The following is a 27,774-nucleotide window of genomic DNA, read 5'->3' as shown; positions in this document are numbered from 1 at the left end:
GGTTAGCATTTGAAGCCTTAGGCCCTTGGTGCAAAGAAGCCATCGATTTCATTAATGTTATCGGAAACCGACTAACCGCGAAATCAGGCGATTCAAAATCAAAGAAATTCCTTTTCGAGAGGATTTCCCTTGCCATTCAACGTGGAAACGCTGCAAGCATTCGGGGCACTTTTCCAGATTCCGCAATCTAATATATGTATATAAAATTCTCGTGTCACAGTTTTAGTTATCATACTCCTCCGAAACGGCTTGACCGATTTTGATGAAATTTTATACGTATGTTCAGTAGGTCTGAGAATAGGTTGTTATCTATTTTTTATGCCCCTAAGTGATAAGGGTGGCCCTCCCCAAATTTTTTTTTTATTTTTTGGACAAAATTGTTTTTTTTTTATGATGTGGCATTAAAAAATACATACAACCCTAAATTTTCACCCTTCTACCATCAACCCCTATTTTTTAATAGCGATATTAGTAATTCAATAATTTTAAACCCCGGTCGATAACTTGATCGTTCAGTTAATTCAGTGATTTCATATAACCTCAAAAGTACTCGACATGTGTCACGAGCTCACACCAATGATTTTTATTGTGTTACACATTGTTGGATTTGTCGCCGCCCCGATTAGCAGAATAACTATTAAAACATCGAATAACTAACGAAAAAAAAATTATCAAGAAAATTCATTTTGTAAGGTTATGTCATCTGTAATTGTGTGCGCATTGACAATTTGAACCAAAGCCAGTAGATACATATAAAGTACCGACACGGGTGACATTTAGTGACACTGACAGCACCAGTAGCGATGGGTCCGTCAACAGATGTCGCTACTTAAGCTATTTTTCAAGGTTGGTAGAACTGACTAATTTGTACCGGGTGATCAAGAAGGACTGTTTAAGTTGGCAGTACAATTAAGAAAATTTTTTAATTCGGTTATTTATAACACTGCAACCGGATATGTTTTGTTGGTTTATTTGACAAATATCTAATGTAGGTATAGCATTAACAACGACAAGCCATCAACAACCGAAAGTTACTCCTGTTATACGATTTAAAATACAATTCAGTGTTACCAACTTAAACAGTCCTATTTGATCACCCCGTATAATAGGTTGCCTCGTTGCCATTTAAAGCAATAGTTTGAATTTTTTCCCCCGCAAAAGTTACTCGTGACGTCACAGTGTACTAAACTTTTACGACAGAGTCTGTAGATCATGCATTAGGTGTTCCCTCGCTAGAATAAAGCCCAAAAAACCACCCAATAAACTCCACGGAGCTTATAAACCTTGGGTTCTTTTCAAACACCTAAAATTTCTGGGTTGATTTTACGTCACGAGTTACTTTCCCCCCCGCCCCCCAATTTTCAACGAGCAACCTATTATACCGGGTGATCAAGAAGGACTGTTTAAGTTGGCAATACAATTAAGAAAATTTTTATTTATAACACTGTAACTGGATATGTTTTGTTGGTTTATTTGACAAATATCTGATATAGGTATAGCATTAACAACGACAAGCCACCAACAACCGGAAGTTACTTCTGTTATACGATTTAAAATACGATTCAGTGTTACCAACTTAAACAGTCCTTATTGATCACCCCGTACAAATTAGTCAGTTCTACCAACCTTGCTATTTTTAAATTTTGCCTTTGATTTTCACGGAGTATTTTAATGTCTTTTTGTTGCAAAACGGAACGATGATTGAAAAAGACAGATTCACATATTAAAAAAATACATATGTTGGAATCGCATTGCATCTCAGCACCTTTTTGTCAAATCTGCCTTCAAACTGATCAGGTGTAATGGTGTAAAATGTTTCTAAAAATAGACGAAATTTATTAAACTATGTATGTACGAAATTTAAAGATATGAATGCTCTTGTATGAAAATACTAACTTCGCAAAGTCGAACGTTTTCAGATAATTTTCTTCGTCCAATATTTAGAATCCAAGCCTTATATCGGCTTTTATCCGAAATAGGCAAACGGTAAAAGCTTACTCCAGAAAAGCTTCGGCAATTAAGGGCACAACAAGACGGCATTATTGCTGAATTATTTTCAAATGGACTTTTTAAATTTCGAGCCCCAATGTGTGTCATCGGAAGCTCTCACCCGTGTCGGTACTTTATATGTATCTACTGGCTTTGATTTGAACTTAATTGAGATTTAACGTCAGCTGAGTTTTGACACCAAGTGTGATCTCAATGGTGATCAACACGTATTACTGTTACCTATTTTTGCATTGTACAGGGTGCGACAACATAACTTCCTTTTTTGAAATGCGCGCCATTCAGACCGTAATGGGGCGGGAGTGGTCTCATTCGGAAGCCGTGGTCCCGTGGTTTTAAAGATTTGTTCCCTATCTCTGTCAGCTGCCATCATGCGTTGTCAGGAGGGAGCACTATTTGAAAAAAGCGGAAATGCCCCGTAAATGCGCACTGCCATAAAGAGGTACTAAATGCAGAGCGCACCATGTGGAAAGATTCCAGCAGAGGGCCAGCAGTGTCACTAACGCTTGCGCGAGTTTGAGAAGAGTCATAAAGTGGTACCAGAGAGTGGCCGACTGATACCGCATCTAAAGCATTTATGGTATAGGGCTATAGGGAATGCTCCCTCCTGTTAATACTACCTCCATGGTTGGAAGAGTGGAGATGGAGACCCTGCGTTTGCCGTCGAGGTCTACTTTTCAAACTGATATTCTGTGATCGCAACCCTTCCGAAATCGCTTCAATGTTGGGTCGTGTCCCGAACCAGAAATCAATTGTTACATGGGTCACTACGTTCAGACAAACCGGAAGTGCGACAAGACGAAGAACTGGAGTTTCACTTCAATAAGGGGCAATTTGTAGTAGAGAACTCGCTCGCCAGATTTGGTCCCTTGCGACTTTGTTTATGGGTTTTTTTGAAATCTCGCGTTTATATCAACCATCTAAGGACCCTACAAGACCTGAAGGCCAAAATCCGTGCAGAAATTGCACATCACGTGACGTGAATACGAATGAATAATCTCCGTCGGAGGGCGTAGTGCTTAGCATTAAATTAAGGTACAGTTGGTTGCAAAAAATAAAACGGGAACTGTCAGAATAAAATTGACACATTTTTACAATTTTTTCATAGTGTGTGAAACCTTCTTACGAGAGATAGGTTAGAATTAGAGTCAAAATTCAGACATTTTTAGAAATTATTTGATAGGTATTGTCGAGTAGACAATTAATTGACAAATGTACAAAACAAATTTACATTAAATAATTAAATAAAAAAATTTCGTTTCCCGTTTTTTTTTTTGCAACCAACTGTATTAAATTTGTTTGTGTATGCATTAAATCATTAAATTTCAATTCATTTTAATTATTCATTTTATCTTAATAAAAAAACTTAATTTAATTCACCTAATAAGTTAACACAACATTTATTGATTCTGAGGCGGTACGAAGTTCGCCGGGTCAGCTAGTATTATTAGAAATTTTTGTATTATAAAACAAAAATGTTATGTAATTATGTTATGAATATAAAACATTTGTTATAAATTAATCATGTTACTGTTTTATTGCGGAAATTAAAATTAGAATGTATAACAAAATTTTTGGGAGTTCTTCAGCTCTGCAGCACTTATACACCAGCCGCCCCTGACAGTACATAACCCGTAGAGGACATAACCTAACTTTAACTCTGTGCTTTAACCTGTTGGAGACCATTTCATCTAAGAAGTACATAATGCGCACGAACGCGTTGTCGTCAGACGAGTCCATGTTCAAATTTTTAGGGGAGATTTGAGTCCAGCGGCGTACAGACCTATCAACCCCGTGGAATCCATGCGCTCGTTGTTATTTCTAACTTAACCCCGTTAGCGTTCAAAAAGTGTTTTGTTTTTGTTATTCCTTTCGTTGTGTATCGTTCTATGGTATTCATTGTTCAATTATTGATTTGTTAGAATTTCAATCATATAAATTATATGAACTATAGTGACTCCTCAGCTAATCGAATGTTTCTACGGCATCAGCTGACTATACTTGGGCCAACCAACAGATATAGTAATAAAACCGCCCCCTAGTGCCCGCATATTTTAAATAGCAGCTTCCAATTGGCTTATTCAAAACATGTGCAGATTTTGGAAAGCCTGATGTACATCCACAAAAATTACTTGACGGCATCCGGCATCTCATTCGTTTTAACCTCGTTTCGGGAGTTTGACCACGTGTTTATGTTTGTTAGTTTTCCTTGGCATTTTTCGATTTGTATTACAAAATAGTTTTTTTTCAAGACTTTTGGTTTTCTATTTGTTAGAAAGAACCTGCTTCATTGTGAAACAGGCTTCGGCGTATATCGTTCTACGCAACTAGGCCACATCCCCTTTTTTTATTACTATATCTGTTGGTTGGCCCAAGTAGGTATAGTGTCGTACGGTCAGATTTCTATGAGTCATCATGTACTTTTTAGATGAAATGGTCTCTACGTATATAACGCAGAGGCAATCGCGTTCAGGGCGGGACGCGGCGGCATTCTTGTAGAATCGTAGGAAAAGAACCGTTCTCAAGTTTTTCCTGAAATTGTCATTTTATGATAGTTCGTTCAAAACAATTGTAGTGATAATCACATTTACGTCTGAATTATTCAAGTTAAGCCATACGTATTTAATGCTTTCGATTTTCACCGCCTACTTGACCAGACATTTTTTGAAACATACGGTATAAAGTAAAACAGCTTTGTGTCTAGAGTTGATAGGTGGCGTTTTCTTTTAGCAAAGTTGCAGTTGGCTGTATATGTTAGGTACAGCTTACTGTACGCAAAGCTTTTATACAGGTTATTTCACGAGTGATAAGAAGTCCGATTGAATTGAAAATGCAACCCACAATACATTTGCAAAGTTAACGTCGTTATTTTTAGATATCGTATTGTTTTCAAATCAAATTATAAATCCATTGTGACTGCTTCCAATAACTCTATTTGTCACAACTAACATTTATACTTCGTCCAGCGAGAGGTTGGGATTGTATTAAATTAACCCAACACTACAAAATGCACTAGAATACATTAATTAGAGCATAATTTCAGGGCAAAAATGATACTGCTTGAAGAATATAATTTCAAATTTTACGTGCGCTAGGTACTACTTTCTCTACGTAGAATTTAGTGATTTTTATGCCAACTGCCAACCAATCTTTCACTGGACAAACTATACCAGAAAACAATATCCACGTTAACGTATTGTTATTGTGGGTTGCATTTTCAATTCAAGTGGACTCATTATCACTCGCGAAATCTCTGTATGTTGTAGGTTTTTATTTTTTCAGCTATAGGGTTGTTTATAATAGCTAATATTTGATACTATTGGAAAAGAATGAGAGAAAGTAACAATGGGCCGTATCACGACACCCTTATTAAATTTAATCATGACTCTAATTACATTTGTTAGCAGGATTTGTGATTGGGCGGTAAATTAATGAAACAAATAGCCTCAAAACAAGGAGTTTTAATTCCAGATCGACTCGATACAAGTCTGGCCCGTTTTCTGGTAGATTCGTATCTCCCTGTGCTTCCCGCACGGTACTTCCTCTATTCGTCCTGCTCCCATCGTGGGCCGTCGGTTCCCGCCGAGTACCACAGAGATCGGCCACGCGGTGCTGACGTGGCGTCCGTGGAGTCCCACGGTTAACACATTCGTGACGAATTCATCTCTTTCTGGCAGGTTATAATTGCATAAATCTATATCGTTTTATGTTTAGTTTAATTACGGCTGTAGTTAACGGCCAACTTGGTTCAGTACATGACAGAAAGAAGTACAGGGTACAGGTATCATAACTATCATATCCCTTCATTGTGGGAGGCCCATTGAGATGTCACCAGTACCAAGTCGTTCATAATTTCACTACTTTCTAATAGGTGGCGACATCACTTAGGAACAGAGCTTTCTAAATGTTTAATATTAGGATGTCCAGAGATGTCCAGAAAGTTCTGAGCGTTTTTTAGAAAAATAGATAAAAATAAATAAATATCTATTACTTAAAAAATTAAACAACAATTAAACTAAATATTCGCCGTTATTGTCAATGACTTCCAACCATCTTTGTCCCACATGCTCAATTCTACGACGATAGAAGATGGACTCTTTCGTCCCGAACGATTCTTATCTTTAAGACCTTCTTCCCCATACCTTCAATTCTGCATATATTTCTTGTGGCTGCTGCAGCTGAATGTCCACATTTAAATTTATATATGTAACATTAAATTACGATTTCGTTCTTTTTCCATGTAAACAATCAATTACCAGAATGTAACCGATTGAAAATTATTTAACTGAGAAATGTCAAATTGTTTATGAACAAGTGTACTTCATATTTTAAAAAACTAACAAAAATTACCAATTGATTTTACATTATTTTATATCGTGAAACAGAATACCACAAAAACGCTCAGAACTTTCTGGATACCCTAATATTAACAATATTAATATGTAAGTACCACCTCAAAGCAAAGCAATATTGTGAAAATCATATTATTATACTTATGGAATGTTCTTTTAGTTGTCACGATAAAACGTTTCTTGTAGTAACTTGAGTTGATTTAATTCGAAAAATAATATTTAATAATTATAAGACAAAACTGTGCTCGATGTTAATAAAAGTAGTAATACCTAATTGAAATGCCTAAATAATCTCTAAATTTGGTTTTATATTTTATTCACAATCGGTTAGTTACGTACAGCTTTTCTAACCTCTTAAAGGTTAGAAAGTGAGCGATTACTCGTGTACACATCAACCGGTCAGTAATGGTGAAAAAAGGAGTCAGTAATGAGTCGTAAGCGGTCAGTAATGAAACCCATAACTGACCTGTGGTGGCGCTACTGTCGCACCAATCGCGAAAATCTCTGTACGTTTTCTGGTATCGTAATTTGCTTTTCTCAGGTAAGGGATTGAATGTTAATTTGTGTGCGGATTCCCGCAATTCCGTTAAAAAATGTGAGCAAATGTCAATTTGGTTTGACTTTTGTGAAGTAAAATTTAATACAATCTCGATCGTGCGCGCCTACTAAGTTTTAATATTTTGCCGAAATAAACTATAATATTTCGGAGGTTAGTTTTTATTTATTTACTGGCTAGCCAGTAAAATTTTACACGCGTGCTCATATGAGTGATGTGCGTTTCCAAAGCAATAGGTGTAAAGCTCATACGATTTTTCATTCAAATACCGGAATTTTTAATAGTTTGTACATATTACTATTTACAAGGGAGGAACAAATAAAATATTCAACAATACACGCATGGTAACGGGTTTTACTGGCTTCAGAAGGTGACTGGCTCGCCTTCGGCTCTCCAGTCATATCCTTCTGTCGCCAGTAAAAACCCTTTTTACCATGCCAGTAACGTTAAATTCTATAATGTGTGAACAAAAAAAAATGAATAGTAACAAAACAAAGAAATTGGACTTTCAAGAGTCAAAGTGACATTTCATGGAAGCTACATTCTCATTGTAAATAGCATATGTCACCGAAATAGAAGTTAAAATTAACTAAACTAATTACTGCAGAGATATGTTACGAGAAATGTGATTAACTGGTCATTATGAATAATAACCGGAGATTATACATAATGGCCCGGTTGCATAAAGCGATGTCAAATCGTTGTTAAAGTTCGCATAATATCAAGCGATCTGATTGGAGGATATTTAACATTTTATTTGAATCGGCCAATCTATACAACCGGGCCAATACCTAACATCCTATGAAGATTGGTTATTATAATTAATATCTTGGAATGTATTAAATTTATTATTCATAATCTCCAGTGCCCATTAGTAAATGTTATAAATGGTGGCAATTAACGAATGAATGAAGATACTGTAGAGCTAGAACCAATTGTTTGGCTGTTATAATAGCTGTGCAAGGTCAATTTTATGAATTGGGAACCAAACAGGGAAAATGGTCCCAGTTCTATTCAAAAAACGAATCTTTTGTTCGACACTGTCAGAATTTGAGAATTTTCTCCTATGTGAGCGGATTTTGATAAATGTCATAACTTGTCAAAACGAAACCTCAAGCTAATTTTAAAGATTTTAAGCGATTTGGGGCCTTTGAGGGGCTCGTCGAACAAAAAAACGTTGCATTCAATAAATTAAACGAGCGTTTTAAAGGCCCACGAGTGCCAAAAAAAGCTCAATTTACACACGAACTCGTCAAATAAACTACTATACTATTCGTGAAGAAAAAAAATGCGACTTGAGGAATTTCCTGATGTAAAAATCTCTGTGCGGGAGTACACAAGCATCCCTATGTAGTGGACAAGGGTGTATACAGGCTGTTTGATAAAAAACGCCTCAACCCATAACTTTTTTATTTATTATCCGATTTCAATGAACAAAAAAACCGAAGATATGATTTTTCATGCGCTATGAAGCAGCCATAAAATAATTTTTTTTTTGCGTTATTTTCAGTAGCTTACGATAGTCAACTTCTTTTTTTTAAATGGACACATGTAGTTTTTTAGGCTCCGTCTGATAAAGTTTTTTTTTCTGAATCTAACGATGTATTAAAAGTTATCGTTTGGTTCATAGCTGACTGAAAAAAAAATAAAACAATTTTTAATTGTGGTTCAGTTTATTATGAAATTTTCAAGTGTGCCGTGAAAAACAATTGGAATACAAATAGCAACAAATGTCAAGTGAGTTTGAAAATTTTCAGGTGCAATCTTGAAGAGTTTTATTATTATTTTCTTGGAAAACATAAATAATAATTAAAAAATTATTTTTTCTATAAAGTTTTTGTTTTTGACTAATTACGATTTTTATTACACTCGAACATAAAATAATAGTCAAATGACTGCTATCCTGCATGACTGACAATGTTATTTTATACTTAAATAAAAAAAGTTTAAAAAAGCAGATGAAAGCTTCTAAGCTGACGTTTAGATGACATTTATCGTACTTTGTATTCCGATTGTTTTTCACGGCACTCTTAAAAATTTTATAATAAGCTGAACCACAAAAAAATTTTTTATTTTTTTTTCAGTTAGCTATGAACCAAATGATTACTTTCAATACATCATTAGATCCAGAAAAAAAAACCTTACCAGACCAAGCCTAAAAAACTACGTGTCCATTAAAAAAAAAAAAAGTTGACTATCGTTAGCTATTGAAATAACGCCAAAAAAAAAACATTTTATCGCTGTTTTGTAGCGCTTGAAAAACCACATCTTTGATTTTTTTGTTCATTGAAATCGGGTAATAAATAACAAAGTTATGGGTTGAGGCGTTTTTCATCAAACAGCCTGTATACCTAAAGGGTGTCTCAGTTAAGACTTTCGAGTCTAATATAGGTCTGTTATTTTCCAACGGATTTTTGTGAAATTTAAAATACAAATATTTTAGACGGTGAAGAGTAAAATCCCATTAATGCAATAACCAGAGCGCGGATAAAATGCGGGATTTCGAAGTAATTCAGCGTACGAAAGTCCACTTTACCGAGTGCAGTGCCGCCCCGTAGTGTACAATTGCGGCCACGGAATTTCGGCCGTCACTTTCATGTCAATTCAAAAAAAATGGATGTAGTCCATGCTTTATTGTCATTATGATTGACTTTTGGAATTGACATCCAAAAATTTGTCAGTGTCATACTTCATTCAAATAGTTGTGAACGTGCTACCAATACTCTATTTCAATAAAGTACAGATAATATCCCTGATCTAAGATTGCACGAAATGAGGAAGCGCGTTTTCTTGTAAGTCAGTCAGCATCAAAATGACAAGTCTTCTAATAGCAGAGAGTGAGGTTACGAATACATTAGGACCGCTTTACATCTCAACTCACTAGAATGTCAAGTGACGACCAAAATTCCGTGGCTGTAATTGTACGCCGTCAGCACACCCCCAAAAAAAATAAAGATAACACAATTTATCTCAGAATAGAGTAAAAACCTTCTGATAAAACGACCTTTATTGTTTTTGCAAACAAATACTAATGACCTGTTGCTATAGAGCCGAAAATGAGATGATGCGATATTTTTTGTGTGAAGTGAATTTAAAACTTGTATTTCACTCTTGTGTATCACTGTTTAAGACTGTATTTGAATAATACGTTTGTATAACTATATATTTTTCTAAATTTTCCGCAGTAAAGGAAGATCGCTTGGAAGTCAAAATATTTTTAAATTTAGAAAAAGATCTTTCCACATCGCAACTTGTTACTGGAGCAAACATAAAATAAGGAACAAGGTCGGAATATTTTAACAACGTCACATCGTTCGTAAAAAAGTTCGAAGTTATTTGTTTACAATTGTAAAATCCGGATTTGTAGCTATCACGGCATCAATTTTTTGTTTAAATCTATTTTGAAAAGGCCAGGTTATATTTTTAAGTTGTATTCCGCTATTTGTGCAAAATTGTTGTAAATAAAATTTATTTGAGAGTGTAAATCTTTATTAATTAACAGAGACTTACACTCTTTAACACTGACAGCATCATCTTTTAACTTGTTAATAAATAATTTTAATAAGTCAAAATGCCGGATGCCGTCAAGTAATTTTTGTGGATGTACATCAGGCTTTCGAAAATCTGCGCACGTTTTGAATAAGCCAATTGGAAGCTGCTATTTAAAATACGCGGGCACAAGGGGGCGGTTTTATTACTATACGCTTGCCCGATATCGTTTTCTGACGACTGCTGCGCCGCCTCGCGGAGGCAGCGCGCAGCTCTCAGTTAGTGTTTTCAAAATTACGCCCGTCTTGATATGTAATATCACTCATTAAAACACAGGAGTTTTTGAAATTTTCGCATTCAAGTGTACAATAAATCATGCAAATAATAACTTGCGGCTTTCAGTCGATTGATTCGAGCTGTTCACGGAAAAAAACTTGTCTAAAGGTAAAATTTTCGATTCGGAATTTAGAGAAATATTGGCGCCTCAAAACACCAATCTTTATAAATTGTTGCTATATTTTAAATACAAATGACTAAGTTCAACGATAAAATTTCGATTGGGAACGTTTTTAGTGTAATTTTTGAGATTTGGCGATTAAAAACATTGGGCCGCATGATTTCCCTTTCATTAAAGTTAAAGAACGTCGTTAAATTGTTTTGTCTCTGTCTAACATAGTGTTTGGCATATAGTCTCACTTTGTCTAATCAATTACATATTTAGCTAATGAAAGGCTTAACGAATGGGAAATCATACGGCCCATAGGTATTTAAAGAGGAACTAGCGCGATTTTAACAGTACTTATTTGGAACATTCTCATTGCCAAAGAGCAATTTCATGCACAAAATTGCGATTTTTTGTATATTCTCCTAAAGATCAAGTGCATATTAAGATGCAACTAAATAAAAATGTTTTGAGAACAATAATTCCTAACATTCAATGGTTTTACTTCAAGTACTTTGTCCAGTGTATTTAACGCACTACATTAATCATGTAAATTATTAATGCAATTGAAATTAACTGTGTTATGCGTCAACTGTTTATTTATTGTATAAAAAGTAACAATTAGTTGTTGTTTTTTAATTCTCACGAATAAGAGGTTCTTTGTTGTTAGCAAGTACGCATGCCAAATACATGATTAAAATTTCAATTACCGATTCTTTTTTTCGGTATTTTGGAAACCCGAAACACAGCAAACACCTCCCCGATTGATCATTCTTTTCTTTTTTCTAAATAATTTGAATTTCTTACTTTCAAAAAGTCGATTTTACACGTCGTCAAATACGAAACTGTTTGTTTACAAACTGAAAAACGCCGAGCTCCGCCGCTTGGCGTCGCGTCAATCGATGTCGGGCAAGCGTATATCTGTTGGTTGGCCCAAGCCCACGGATGATACCCAAGCCCAAGTATAGCCACGTGTCCCACCGTGTAACTACTTGTTGCGGAGGCAATGGAGTATTCGGACACATTTCCCTATACAACGATATTCTACTGGGTGATTTTAACAACATTTTTTTAAACAAACTTATTAAAGAATTTATGTCGGGAAAACTATCACGAATAAATTCACAAATTCGATGCAGTCCATGTGCAAAACAAGTCAGATGCAGCATATTAGGAAAATAATTCTTTAATAGTTTTCCTGTTTTCAGCATTACACTAGCTGCATCTGAAACGAACAATAAAACTTTAGAAACGTCACATTCATAATTATGTTGCAAAGCTTTTATTATTTTTATTTTTCACTTTAGTATAATTGTCCATAACATGTCCATAACAACCGGGGAATAAAACAGGGCGTAATAAGAATAAGCGGGCGTAATGAATTCATAACGCCCTCATCAATTCATAATTGCAAAGATGCCAATTTTTTTTGTTTTAAACACGTATAGTGAAAAATAAAATCTTGTATGCACCACGGCGTCACCGAATGATTACGCCCATCGAACGATATCCATCTCTCGGGCTAAAGCCCTCGAGCTGGATTCATCATTCTCCGGGCGTAATCATCGTTGCGCGGTGCATAAATAGCTATTTCGCAAAGTTTTTCGGCATTTACGGTATTATGGAACGTACTAGAAATTAAAAATTGCTCTGAAGGTTATTGTGAGAATAATGTGCCAACAATAATATTGACGACACATCTACCCTGAATATCAGTAGTTTCATCGACAGTGAACCAAACGTATTTATCTTTAATTTGCGATTTTATTGTCATCATTACTTTTTCATATTGCTTTGAAACATAGTATGTATGTACTTTACATAATTTTTAAATTAGAAATCTGAAAATGACTAAATTTCTGACTACACAAGGCTGATTCACGTAGCCTGTTCGTTAGAAACTTTCTGAATTCCCAAAATTGAATGAATATGAAAATTGGTAGCCGACCATAATGGACTGCTCTAAGTTCAAATAAAATATTTTCAAAATGACGACACTTCCGGAAATCGACGCCACCTTTGTTTTTTTTTAATGGAAAGGCCCCATTTTAATTTCAAATTTCGATTCTACATTAAATTTTGAGTTTAGAACGTCCTTTTGTTCAACACTTATCTGAAATTGTTTTTGACCTATGTCATCTTCTTCGCAAAAAAGCTGGGTTGCAGGGCTTCATTAAAAAAATTATAACTCCTGAACCATTGGAAATAAATAATTGATTTTTTTTTATTGAATTTCTAAAGGTTTGGCCGATCTTTTACGCCACTAGTGACATTTTTTTATGTTTCATATGCCTACTGCAATTTTACGCAAGTACTAAAGAGTTTGGTTCTTGCAATGCCATGCACATGCAATTCTGTTGATCAGCTAATTCTAACAATAATTATTGCTCTACATTTGTTTGAATTTCCCAAAACCGTCCTGATTAATTTAAAATCATCTTCATTCACATTCTGTCACTCACTATGTAATGTTTCCATTAGGTACTTTTTTGTGTTTTCTGTCAATTCATTTTCTACTTTGTTTTGTTACTTTTTAACTATAACTGCAAACGTTTTTTGTTGTTTTCTACGATGAAACGTTTTGTTTCTAATTTGCAATTCTCGTTCTTTTGACTACACATTTGAGAAAAATTTGAGAATAATAAAAAAGTCACTTAATCTAGTGAACATTACCTGATGTTTTTCTCAATCTGAAATTTGGTAACGTGAAATTCAGTAATTAAATTATCTCCTGATTTTAACTGGAATTCCCAAAATGTCGTTTTTCCCATGAACATTTGTTATTCTTGTAACTATGTTTGTCCCACCGACGCGTACAATTTCAAAGATGGTTAGCAAATTTAATTTGAATATTATACCGGGATATTAAAAATTATCTTGGTCAAAGGTGGTCATGGATTGGAAAACGTCAATCACAACTTATTTAATGTGACGATTTCTTCGGTACGAACGATTGACCTACCAGTACCTTTTTTATGAGTCACAGAGCCAGTTTCGCAAAACACACCAACACAATTTGTGTTGCATAAAAATTCTTCAGCATTACCTACTGCAAAGTGTGGGAAGTGCTCTCGAAAATTGATTTTGACATTCAAAAAATGATTTCACACAAAGCTTCGACAAGTATTTGAAAATACCGAGTGACTATAAATGATTGAAGGAAAATAGTGGATTGGGAACACTGATGCAGTTGGTAGTGCAAGTCTTCTCGTGGATCATCTGTCAATCATTTCTATTTAGGTTAGGTTAAGTCACGAAGTACATTGTCGATTTAGATTTTTTTGACGTTTGTTTCAATTTTTAAAATTGCGTGTGTCATGCCAACGATGTTGCTAACTAAAGATTTCAAATGTGTTAGCAACATAACAAAATAATTTTCAATCATTTATAGTCACTCGGTACATGACCACCTTTGACCAAGATATCCCGTTTGTAATGATCTAACTACATTACTGGCATGACAAAAGAAGAAAGGGAAACACAAAAGAAGTTAAGTGAGTTGGCCAGAGAGGAGAGAGATAGAGGAAAAAGGGTGAAAATAGGATACAGGAAGATACAGATAAACGGGGACTGGTTTAGATGGGATAAGAGACAGGAGAAACTGAAGAAAATTTGCTAAAAGAAGGAGAGAATAAGAAGACGACTCGGCGAGAAAATGTACAAGGAGAAGGTGAATAAAAAGGTAGAGGGACAAAGACACAGAAAAGTAAGAGAGAAGAGAGAGAATAAGAGAATCGAAGTACAATAGGAAGGAGAAAGAGTGTGTGTGAGAGAGGAAAATGATAGCGGGTTGCAGAGGTGGGGACGAGGAGAGAGAGAACAGGAATGGGAAGGAAGGAGAAGAGAGAGAGAAGGTGCAAGAAGTGACGCGAGGATAGTGAGAAGATCAAACACATGCGGCGAAATGAGAGAGAGAAAGAGAAGGGAATGGGGAGAAATAGGGAGCGAAGACGGCAGGGAGATGGATGAAAGAATAAGGAAGAGGAGAGAAAGAATAGAGAACGAGAGGAGTGAGGGAGAACAATAAATTGTTATTTTTATGTTTATGTTTTGTAATCAGGAATCTGAAAGCCCGTAGGGCAAAATAAAGCATTTTGTTGTTGTTAATAAACCTGCTGCCCAGAACTACATTACTTCTTTCCATCAAACTGAAACAAATGTGGTCGTGATCGTCATCGAAGAGGAGGGGACCCTACGTTGTGATTTTCTTTTGGCGGAAAAGGTTCGGAATGCAAACGATGAGGGTTTCAGTTGGAAGAGTGCCGCAAATAAAACACACGGGTGAGGGAAGCAAAGTACCTTATATTAAAAATGCCTGTAATAACTTCGATTTTAAAATGAAACAAATCCAAAATAACAGAAATTCAGTTTAACGGAGTACCAGTAAATTAACTAACTGAGTCCATTACAAAGATACACGACAAGATGAATGCAGTAACATTTAAAGCAACAGAAAAACGGGTACCTAACAGACAAAATGACAGGTTAAAGCTTGTCAAACAAGTAAACAAATTATAATGCAGTTATTACAGACAGGGATGGATGAAAAACCCTCTTCAAAAACCGTATCCCAAGTATTACTCATATTTTACAACTCGATTAATAATGTTTAATTAGGAACTACGCGGTCAAGGTACGCCAACGGGTGTTTACGAGCTGGAGGTAACAAACTCTCCGCAGCGAGGGGACTTAGAAGAATAATCTGAATCGGCTTGAGACCAGCGACGTTTCTAGATACTCGAGTAAATGAACGTCGGACTATTTTAGCGACTAAGAAAGAGTGATAGAAGCGTTCTGAGCTGTACGATGAGCATCCCAGAGCCGCATCGAGCAGGGCTTAGGTCCGCCTTCCCCAACCAACCGTTTACCGACAAACTACGAGGTCCCTAGAATCCCGACGGAGGTTCACGTCAACATCCTAGAGCCACATCGAGCAGGGCTTAGGTCCGCCTCCGCTAACGGCCCTAACTAACCGTGGCCTCCACAGAAATTTACTAGACAACCCCACGACTTCCTGAATGTCACCTAACTCCCATAGTGTCGTACTTACAACATTTTAACTTTAACTCTTCCGAAATCTAGCGGTGCTTAGCAACAACACAAAGAAAACCCGAGTTTAATTCAATAGAACAAAGCCTAACATTAAACGATGATAAAATTCAACAGAACAAAGCGTAACATCAAACAATGATAAAAATCCACAAAACAAAGCGCAACATGAAACAATGATAAAATAAAAAGAGAACAAAGCGCAACGTTAAACAACGATAAAATAAAAAAAACGCTTTAAATGTCACAAATATAAGTAAGTAACATAAATAACGAATACGATAACCGCGGGCAATGCTGAACGAAAAATGGCGGATCAAGTGCCGTTAGAAAATGTTAGCGAAAGAAAAACAAAATGGACGCACGTGATTCGGACGACGGCTACTAATTTTCGAAATTAACGGATTGCCTGAAAATTACCTCTTGCGGGAGAAACTTAAGGGATAACGCTTAAAATTAACAAATGGGCGTTTCTCGAAAGAAACAGCATACAACAAAATGATATCTACAACATACCTTTACCACGTGGTCCTGGTCAAAAAAAACGACAACGAACGTGGGATAAATTACCCGGGGCGGATTAAAACATCGGATTCCTCAAAATATCTACCCAGGACCGTAGTGTAATTGATTCACGGTTTAACTTACAAATTTTGAAATATGGATCGCTCTTCGCACGGTGTGTTCTTTTTGAAAAACCAAACAGAAGTCCCCTACCCTTTCGGCCATCGCGCGCGAACCGCTTCATCCCCCTCTCCCTCAGAGTTGCCAACCCTCCTGTTAGTTTATAGTTCAACCGCTAGTATTTTCGTTTTGACGCGCTCTTGTGGTGGTACCGGGAATTAAAATTTTAAATTTTAATCTGGGTCACTACACGGTATTACCGTTTTAAGGATTATTGTGGCGATATTGAGAAAAAAAAATTACAACTAACAAAAATTCCGCCCCCAATAAATTGTTGTTAAGGACGTTTCGTTGAAATCATTGAAAAATTAAAATTCTTAATTAGGGAACCTTTTTGGACTATTACAATATGTAGCCAAAGCAGGAAGTCTAACTATTTCAGGAAATAACTAGATGAAACTGCTAAAGGTAGGTAAATAACTGCTGATCGGGCTTTGGCAGATTAGTTCTAGATGTGGTAAGAAACTGGTCAAAAGCAAATAACTTTGTTTATATTATTTTTATTACTTTAGATTAGAACTGCTATATGTTCTATTTTATATTTGGCATTTAAATAATATGTATAATATATTCTAATTATAAGCATTTTCTGAAAGTTTCACAAATCACATAAAAGAAATAAACAAATAATACTTTTAACACCGTTACGCCGTTTTACTTCTACTTATTGTGAGATTTGGAGGTACAGAAGATACGAGGTCGAGTACACTTGCGTCGATTAAAGTATGGTCGCTGAACAGACGGAGTAATAAAACCGCCCCCTAGTGCCCGCTTATTTTAAACAGCAGTTTCCAGTTGGCTTATTCAAAACGTGCGCATATTTTTGAAAGCCTGATGTACATCCATAAAAATTACTTGACGGCATCTCATTATAATTTTAACCTCGCTTCGGCAGTTTGACCACATGTTCACGTTTGGAGAACATGTGCACGTCAATGAATGCAAGATTTTTCTCAGTCTATCAACTATATCATATTCTTTTGAGAATGATAAATTGCAAAGAACCTGCCTCATTGTGAAACAGGCTTCGGCGTATATCGTTCTGCGCAGCTAACGCCACATCCCTTTTTTTATTACTCCATCTTTTCGGCGACCACACTTTAGTAATAAAAAAGGGATGTGGCTTTAGTTGCGCAGAACGATATATAAAAATGTGATATATGTACTAGTTGATAGAGACTGAGAAAAATGTTGCATTCATTGACGTGCACATCTTCTCCAAACATGAACACGTGGCCAAACTGCCGAAGCGAGGGTAAAACTACCTACTCAAACTGATGAGATGCCGTCAAGTAATTTTTGTAGATGTAGTACATCAACAATTGAAAGCTACTGTTTAAAATACGCGGGCACTAGGGGGCGGTTTTATTACTACATCTGTTCGGCGTCCCGGGTATAGTTGATAATTTTTTTGTGGAGAAGCATATTGAAAAATCTTGATCGTCTCTTAATAGATTGACTTCGTGATGCCGCTCTTAATTTCATTACCCGAAATTGACTTCAAATTAATACATTTCTCTTTAAGGATAATGAGGTCACTTCTGTCATATACACTGCGCCGCAAAATTAACGCATAATTTCAAAACTCGTGTTTTTGAGCCAAATTTATTTTCAGTTACAACATTTCGAACTGTAAAGTATTAAAGAAGTAGATTTATAAAAGTCAACACTACAACAATCAGAACACAACAAAGAAATCAAGAAAACAAAAAAATAAAAAAATTCAAATTCGGAGAAAACAAAGAAATTTAACATTTAATAGTGCGTGTTGGCACACCGTGCCTTTATTACAGCTGCACAACATTGTCTCATGCTTAAAATGAGGTTTTGTATAACTCTTTGCTTAATTTCTTCTCAAACTTGAGTTAGACCCAAAGACAGCTGATAAAGAGTTGTTGGTGGATTTGGTAACCTTCTAATTCTTTTATCTGTAGGATCCCACAATTACTCGATGAGGTTTAGATCTGAACTCCTTGCTGGCCATTGCATTTGCCCAATTTCGACCTCACGGAAATAATGCTGCACTATTTCCGCAACGTGCGGTCGACCATTATCATGCATAAAAATAAAGTCATCCCAATAAATGGTCGGAATGGGACAATATGAGGTTCCAGAATATTGGTAATGTACGTCGCCGCATTTTGGTTTCCTCTTTCTAGCACCACCAACTCTGTGCGAGCGTCGAAAGTGACACCTGCTCAAACCATAACGGAACCTCTTCCAAAATTGACTTTCGGGATAATGTTACATTGAGCATATCGCTCTCCTGAGCATCGGTTCACCGGACACGTCTGTCACTTTGATCCAGGCAAAATCTGGACTCGTCAGAGAACATTACTAACTTCCATTGATCCAATTCCCAATCAACGTGATTTTGGGTAAACAGCAATCGTACTCTTCGGTGAGCCGCTGTTAACTGTGGGCCCCTTGCTGGTATCCTGGGCCTTAAATCGTGTTCAGCAAGTCTTCTTCTAACAGTATTTGCACTAATTTGGAATTGATATCTTCCTAAAGTCATAACTTGCAAAGCTGGAGCAGTCAGAGTCCTGTGTCTCAACGACTGTAAAAGCAGAAAACGATCCCGTTGAGCTGTTGTTGTTCGTCTGCGTCCTTGTCCAGGTCTTCTAGAGTATTGTCTTTTCTCGTGGAAACGACGCAAAACTCTAGATACCGTTGACTGGTGCAGATCAAGACCATTAGCAATATATTGTTGATTAATACCGTCTTCGGCTAGTACAACAATTTGTGCACATTGTTCGGCTGTTGTATGTCAACTTAAACGTTCGTAGGGATTCATTTTCGAAATTTATGACTGAAGGAACCAAAACTTCTTACTAACCGTCTCTCAAATCCACAATCAAAATGCTTTACGAAATTGACCAATAACACTAATACAAACTTTTCATAATAAACACCTTTAGAAGTTATCAACATGGCGATTTTTGCTACTAAACAAAAGAAATACGATAAAATAAGAGATTCAGCATAAGGAAATCGCAGAAGAAGTAAAATACAAAAAACTACGGTTCATTTTTACTTTATGCGATAATTTTGCGGCGCAGTGTAATTGATTTAACACACCGAACTTTGTCCACAGTTTATGCAAATCATATTGTACAAACAAAAGCTATCAAATTCTCGTCCATTATCTATACTCGTAGCTCCTATTATAGTAAAGATGTCCTCATGACCACATGTCTGTGCCACTTCTTTTGTTGCTCTTTTGATCTTTAATGAGCTTAGGAAAACAAATTTCGTCAGAAGATCCTGATATTTCAGAATAAATCTCTACTTGCACATTGACTAGATTTACCTGACAGCGGGAAATAAACTTTTAAAAACGATGAGCTTGGTAATTAAACCCTAGAAGGCATACTTACATTTCTTGGCGTGCTTATTACATATGACCAACAAAAAATCATGCTAACAGCGATGATAGCGATGATGAAGAGACGTTTTACCTAATAAATTTTTTCAAAAATGGTAATTGTAAAATCAGTCATCGTTTTGTTCGAAAATATCATTTGGTCGTGAATATTTGGATTCTCGAGTAAAAATTATTTTTCTACTTTGCGTCTGTACGAAGGCTATTACAAAACCCCTTTTGGGTGCTGCAATAGAAATTCGTCTTTTTAAAGAAACTAGTGTAATTTACTTTTTTAAGGTTGGCATTCCTGATCTTGGCATGACGAAAATTAAATGTCAAAATTTATTTTGATAATCAATTTTAATTTAAGTTGTTTCCGTGGATTATACAATTGTTGTAAACATTAATCGTTACATTAGACGTGTCTTGGGCGGTTAGAGTAATCCTAATCTCGTACTTCTGGCGGGGTAAATACAAAATTGTCTTCGCTCATTATTAATTTACTAGCTTTAACCCGCGGCTTTGCCCGCAAATTTCAGAATGTTTTAAAATTATGTTCCTACTTTCATGTATTGCTATAAACGCAGTAATTTCAATATGAAGTTTGTCTTTTTACGAAGAATAATTAAAACTTTACTGTAGACTACTTTTTTCTTCGACTATATAAACAAAAAGATCAATACGATAAGAAACTAACACTATGATCACTTACCAATTCATGAAAATACGCCAACGTAACACTTTTATTTTCAGTTGTAACCTTATTTAGATCTTCCTATTATTTGATTGTCTCGTTTGATTTCAGATACCTGCCTTTTGATTTTTCCGGTATTAAGCTATTTGAAGCTTGTTCTGCTTCATTTAAGACATCTTCCGGTAAAACACATTTTGCGAAATTGCTACTTTTATAAACAACCAAATGTAACTATGACACCTGAACATATCATGCAAACGCGATTTCCAACTCGAAAAAACTTTTTTTGTGCTTAACAGGCTTAAAAATGATAATAGGGGTTCCTTTTTGTGGGTGTCAAGCGGCGAAGGTGACGATATACTCAGAGGATGAAATAGGGGTGAAGCGGCGAAGGTGAGGGTATTTCCAATTCGAAAAAACTGTCTTTTTTTCTTAACAGGGTTGAAAATGGTAGTAGGGGTTGGTTTTTGTAAAATTAAAGTAGACAGTAATTTTCTTCTTGTTTTGAAGATCAAGTGAACAAAATTTCATCAAGATCGGAGTAAAACTGTAGATTTGCATACAAAATATACAAACAGACATTCAGTTTTATATATCTAGATTAATAACAATTAAAATTTGAATCTTTCAAACAACATGACATTTGTTGCCAACCACGACAAAATTGCCCAAATTTAAAAATTGTTATTTTCATTTGAAAATTGCTTTAGAGGTTCCTTTCGTGGAGAAGTTTCTTAAGATTACGTGGAGGAAATTAATTCATTGCATCATTGTAAATAACTTTTCAGAAAATGTTTAATTGCCAAAAGCGAACGGATCTTCTCTATATTAGAGAATAAATCATAGATCTAATTTTTTTTTAACGAAATCCTTATTCATACAAATTCCTCTCCTTTCTTGGATTCTTATTCTTTCGTGACGAACCCTATGTCTTTCTGCTCCATACGGTTTATCTGTCGCGTTTCCGTATCCGTCGTCGGAAGCTCCCCGGACAGATAATAAAGCCAAATCCGGAAAGTATCCATGGAGAGTCTTCCCATGGAGTTAATTAACGCGGCGCTGATCGTCCGACAACTGTTGTGCGAACTAACAACAGAGGCACCCAGAATTTCCCAATATAACCGGGAGTACTTGAACAGCTGATCCTGACTGACGCCCGCCAGACGACGCAAACGACGCTAGTGTGTGCGTCGCGACGGTCAGGACCATACGCGTCTGGATTCGAGTGTAGTTCGGTGCGAGCATTTCCACACGCGTCCTCAGCGGAAAAACCACGTGTCTGACGAAGAACAGCTTCCGGTGATGTGAAGGACGCCGGAAAAGTTTGGTGTTTTGACAATCCGAATACAGAAAAAAATTTTTTTTGGACATTTGAAGTTTTCCACCTGCGTCGTTGCAGATAGAGTGACATCGAGAATATTTTCTGAAAAATCGTAAGTACGATGCGAACCTGAGTTTTCGTTAATTCCGCTTTTTCTATTAATAAATCGAGCTTGGTAAAAATACTCGTTTTTGTGTTAATTGTGGTAATTAAGCTGGAACGACCTACGGATTTGTAAATTTCTGAATGCGTTAAAAACGCATCATCGGTGTTTGCGGTTATCGAAGCAGTGGGGGCCGGTCGTAATTGGGATAAAATCACCGGATGATTGAAGCTGGATCGGCAGAGTTATAGGGGAATAACAGTAAAAGAGTAAATAATAACGAGACGATATAAAATTGTCATTTTGATAAAATCTGGAGGCGAGGTTATTCGGTGCTAAAGTAAATAAATGATAAGAGGAGGAGGTGATAAATAGTGGTGACGATGCTGCAATAAACGGCATTGTTCGATGAATGTTGTATAGAAATAATAAGTTTTCAGAATGGTTATAAATTATGCGAGATAAATGGATTTTCTCTCACTGTGTAGAATTTTTGCTTGAATTCATTATCTAGTAGATTTAATTACGAGTAGGATTGTGTAATTGTTACTCATAAAATTCTTTTTGTATGTTGTCACAGTCAACAGTCGAAGGGGCTTCAAATCTCATGAAAAAAATTTAAAACATAACATATTTCATCTTTTTTCAATAAAATGCACTTTATGTATTACCAAATAATTTTAATAGTATATTATGTTATGAGGAGCAAAAATAAAGTTTTATGTGCTGCTGGTAGCCAAAGCACATAAAACCATTTTTGCTCCGAATAACATGTACTATTTTTTCTTCAAACCTTCATAACAAATTATTTAAGACATGTTAAGAAACCAGGTAGGAATTTCAAATGATTTAGCTAGTTTACTTTACAGCCGCTCATCAGCGGAGATAATAACTTCACGGACGTCCTCAGCGGAGATAATAACTTCACGGACGCTCCTCAGCGGAGATAATAATTTCACGGACGTTGGTCAGCTCGTTAGATGCCATGACAATGAAGTGACACTTTAGCATTATCAATGCAGCAGTGCAATGTCATATTTTACGGACATTTGAAGAAAAACATAGTTTTTACAATATAACGAAACTGTTAGTTCAATAAAATGCAAACAATAATTTCATAATAAATAAAAAGAATAGAAACAAAATTTTGATGGACAATTTTTTTTTCAATGAGCGGATAATGATTACTTATTACTCGTGAGGATGATTTTGTGTCACCAGCCGCAGGCGAGTGGCGTACTTCATCCGAACGGGTAATAGCCATTATCCGTGAGTAGAATACTATACTTTTTTTACGAGCATGAAGAGAAATTGATAATAAGTTTGATTATTATTTATTATTAGACAAACTGAAACTGACGTTTAGAATTATCACTTTGTATACTTGACAGGATTGCATTAAAATTTGCGATTGGACTTCATAAACTAGTTGCTATGATATTTGTTAGCGTTGCAAATGTATTGTGGGTTGCATTTTCAATTCCGTCGGGCTCATTATCACTCGTGAAATACCCTGTATAGGTCCGGTTTTTATACTATTTTCAGGTCGAAGTTTGTTCATACATTACGAACTACAGACAATACTCAAATCATGTAATAAATCTATGAAATATTGAAATTACAACGGAACACGGATGCGGATTCTTTGGCGGCCGCCCATGCAAACATTTACCGCATTCGATGTTGCTTAAGCTGGCTCATAGAATTATGATGAGGGGTGACCATATTTATTACTACTACTAATTAATTGTTTATTTATTAAGAGAATTCATGTCTATTTAATTTTAATGTACGAGTATGTATGTCAGTTCTATTTTAAATTTAAACACTAATAAACATTTAATGAATTAAAATGTTGATAAAAGAGACAACATTCTAATTGGAATATTCTAAAAAGCGAATTGAGAAGAAACAATAATTATTTCGATACTCATGGAAAAGTTGTCATGGTTAGTGGCCCTAGAATTTTTTGATCTCATTGTCAGAAGATCTAGTTATTTGTTAAAAGTTGATTTCATAAAGGTGTAGGTACTCAAAATAGGCGGAAATATTTTAAGCCATAAATCACCAAGACATTTGAAGACGGTTTGCACTGGCTGAACTTGCGAATTCAAAAATTCAATAATTCACTGACCTACCCAACCTCCGATAAAAAGATCCTCTTTTGTCGTACAAAAGTGTATGTAGGGTGTAAAAAGCGAGAGTTCCCCTTTTCTTTACTGTTGCTTTTATGATTTCGATTATGAAACCAAGACAGTGGCGTGTCCACAATTTATTGTCTAAATTGTCATGCCATTTGTCACGTATCGTTACGTTTTTCAAAAAAACCCATATTTTTCATTGATGTCGGAGTATTCAGTACCTACATACGTGTTTAAATATTTCCGTGTATTTCGATTACAGGCTGTATAATAAGTAATAACAGTTTTGGTTTCTGTGGACAAAAATAAATCCCAGTCAGTGTTATCTAACTGAATCTAATACGAAAACAAAACACTTTTTCCTATAATATCTGTGGCTCTTGAAGCTCAGTATGTTTTTTAACAACTTTAAACGTAGTAAAACTCGACTAATTTAAATTGATCCGATGCATTACAACTGCGTGATTTAAAAAATCTAAAATTAGACAGACATTTCGAGCATCCCAGTCGGAAAAATGACCACGTCTCCGAGCTCAAAACGAAACTACCCATTTTCCACCATCAAACAAGACCCCCAATTAAAAGTGTTTGTTGTCTAAATCTGATTGCCTCGACTTGTTGATTAAAATGGCAACCACGACTATGCAATCGGAGGAACAAGCTGCGTGATCAAAACAGAAAAGCACGTAAGGTATGCCTATACGGTAACCCGTTTCGAATTTGAGCACCGCTCGTGATGAATTTTCGCCACTTTACACGGTTAGATTGGGGAGAAAATCCAATTTTCGATGTGTCAAATTAATGAACGAAAATAAACCGACCTCCTCGAAAAGTGAATAATTTCCTGATTTTTAACTTGCGACGTTCGTCGCTACGCTTTTTTTAATGAATTTAAAGCTGTCATTCTGCACAGCTCGGGGTTAGTAACTGTGATCTCTTTGTAAGGAAAAGAAAAAAAAATCACACAGCAAAAAGCTGTGCACAATGTCGCGTTCAGAATTTTTAATTAACTTTCTGTGTCCTTTTCTGATGAAAAAATGACAATAATTAGTTCGAAGATGAAAGGAAAGGCTTCGATTAAAGCAAACGTAACGTGAAACTGACTAAAAAATTCCAAATGAAATCTGTGTCGACAAGAACGTAATTTATTTGCTTAAATTGCTGCAACCAAACTCTACTTTCATTTTTAGGGTGATGCTAATTTTAATTCAAATGGAACATACTCCTGTGACATATTTTTCCTCCGATTTGCAGCGAACAAATTGAATCAAAATCAACATTTTCATTTTAATCTTTTAGATTAGATGCACTTCAAGCTTAAATCGATCTAAGAGGCGACTAACTGCAGTTAGTAGAAGTTGCATAAGATGGAAGCCGGTTAGGAAATTAAATTTCGTTTTTATGTTCTGTGTAATGACTCTCCAATTCTGCATTTAACGTATTCCTAAAATTTAATTAATGTCACGTTTGAGTGTATTAACAGTGGATCTGTACAGAATGAACTGGAGTTAATTTTTAATTTAGAACAGAAGATGCTAATGTCTTCCAATATTTAAAATAATTTGATGTAATAATGTGAAGGAAATGTTTTCGTTAAACACCTACTTTTTTTAGTTAATGACTGGTGAATTTTGTCAGGCTCATTATTACTCGTGAATCGCCGCATATAGAGCACGTAACACAACTGATCAAAAAGAAAACAAAGCAAGAGTGCTAAGTACCGCGTTTTTTGTTTTATCGAAACCTTGGTCTTGGTTTGAGTCGTACTGATAAATTATACTTCCACAGTCGTTTCATTGGTTGCCTAGATATCGAAAATTTATGATTAATTGACTAATTATTATTAATAATTAATGCTTTATTTTCAATTGCAAAAACCTATTTTACCACTTATTCTTGGATAATTGTTGTTTATAATTGATAATTACAATAAACGTCTGCAAACTTTGCCGAAATAGAAAAGTTTTTTTCTAGGTTAACAACAGCACATTGTTGACGATTCTTTAATATTTTAGTGAAAAATCTGCTTACCAGTGGCCTCGTGTTTGGTAATAAAGCTGGTAATTTGCCCATTCTTACGAATTTAAAATGTTGCTCTTGTTTATTTTATAAATTTTCTCCATCTGATAACAATAATAAAATGCACAATTATAATTTCAACGTCTATAATAAGACTCCTATAAACGTGCGGCGTAGCTTCAATCATATGAACAACGATCATGAAAAGAGATTTTACCGAAACTTCAACAAACAATGGGTAATTATTGTTACTTTACCTTCTTCTGGAATTTTCGCGTTTTTTCTGGCTAGACACCCTTAGGGCGTCCTCCTAGATCGTTTCCCACCATTCAAAGCTTGTGCAAATGCTTTTTTCTTTTGTCTCTTGTTGTGTTTTAAGGTCGCGTCAATGTCTTAGTATAACTACAGGGCAAGGAGAATTCATTTGCACAAGGTTTGAGTGGTGGGAAACGATGTAGGAGGACGCCCTGAGGCTACCTAGCCAGAAAAACCGGGAAAATTCCAGAAGTAGGTAAAGTAAACAATTACCAAACAATGTTGTGTACAGTAAACCTAGTCACCGTTTTCTTCTTTCCCATTTCGAAAATAGGATTCTGTCATAAATGTTTGGTGTTCTCGAGTGAAAACCACGTAAATGTCAAAATTGACAAGTGAAAGTTAATTAAGTTACGCCGCACGTCTTCAAAGATTTTGTTTTCCATGTCCCCCTCTCATGCCTTTTTGTTGATCATTTTGTATTTTGACTGTTAGTGCTTCTTGAAATATTTATGGCTCCACGAACTTGAACTTGAGAAACTTTGTGTTGCTTTCGTCGTATTTTTTTATTCTGATTGGGTCTGGATAGAAGCTTGCGATCGTTTGATAAAATTGGCAGATATAACAAAATTGGTACGTTAAGGTAAAAGATACAATTAAAAACATTCTTTTCTAAACACTTAAATTACAATAATTTAAATGTTTCACTGGTAATTTAAAATATGTTATGTAGTACATAGAAATAATAATCAGGTAGCACTTTATTATATCCTTTACTTTACTTCATTAATTACTTCCAGCCTCATTATTGTATTTATGGTCAATTAAGTTTTCAGGAAATTATACAAATAATCTCTAAACTGCCTTTGTCTGTCTGCGTTAAGCATACTGTTATTGGGGTCCTGACCGCAATTTGGGCAAGGATTAACTAGAATCTCAGATTTACTGTGCACTAAAATCATTTACAGTTTTATAATACATATACAACTGGTAAAGTTATTCAAGATTACTGTGATTTTTATTTATCTTATTCAAGCGTAAAATTATTTATGAATTGACAGCAAACAATTTATTTATGAAGTTACTTTATTTCTAAGTTGTTATGCTAGGATATACACATTAGAAATTATTGAATGTACCTTCTCCTTGGTAATTTTTTTCATTTTTGTTATTAGAAGCAAAACTACATAATATTTATATCATCCAGAAAGAGATTAAAAACAACTACTCGTATATCTACAGTCCCTCTTTTAAAGTAAAGAAGAAATAACGTTTTTTTTTTTATTAATTACTTA

At 35.4% G+C, this 27,774-nt stretch overlaps 1 protein-coding gene across 1 annotated transcript in view; it reads left to right on the top strand.

The window, feature by feature from the left end:
• Window positions 1-21,790: 21,790 nt before the first annotated feature.
• The window catches only part of Ptp36E (protein tyrosine phosphatase 36E), a 108,973-nt gene continuing 102,989 nt past the window's right edge, over window positions 21,791-27,774 (top strand). Inside the window, exon 1 of the mRNA XM_069038440.1 lies at window positions 21,791-22,073. The gene's annotated coding sequence lies outside the window, so the exon portion shown is untranslated. The remainder of the gene's footprint in view (window positions 22,074-27,774) is intronic.

Source organism: Tenebrio molitor, chromosome 2 (genome assembly GCF_963966145.1).
Source record: "Tenebrio molitor chromosome 2, icTenMoli1.1, whole genome shotgun sequence".
NCBI classification, from domain to species: domain Eukaryota; kingdom Metazoa; phylum Arthropoda; class Insecta; order Coleoptera; family Tenebrionidae; genus Tenebrio; species Tenebrio molitor.
Note: the sequence above shows the minus strand (reverse complement) of the source record. Positions and strands in the feature narration are given on the sequence as shown.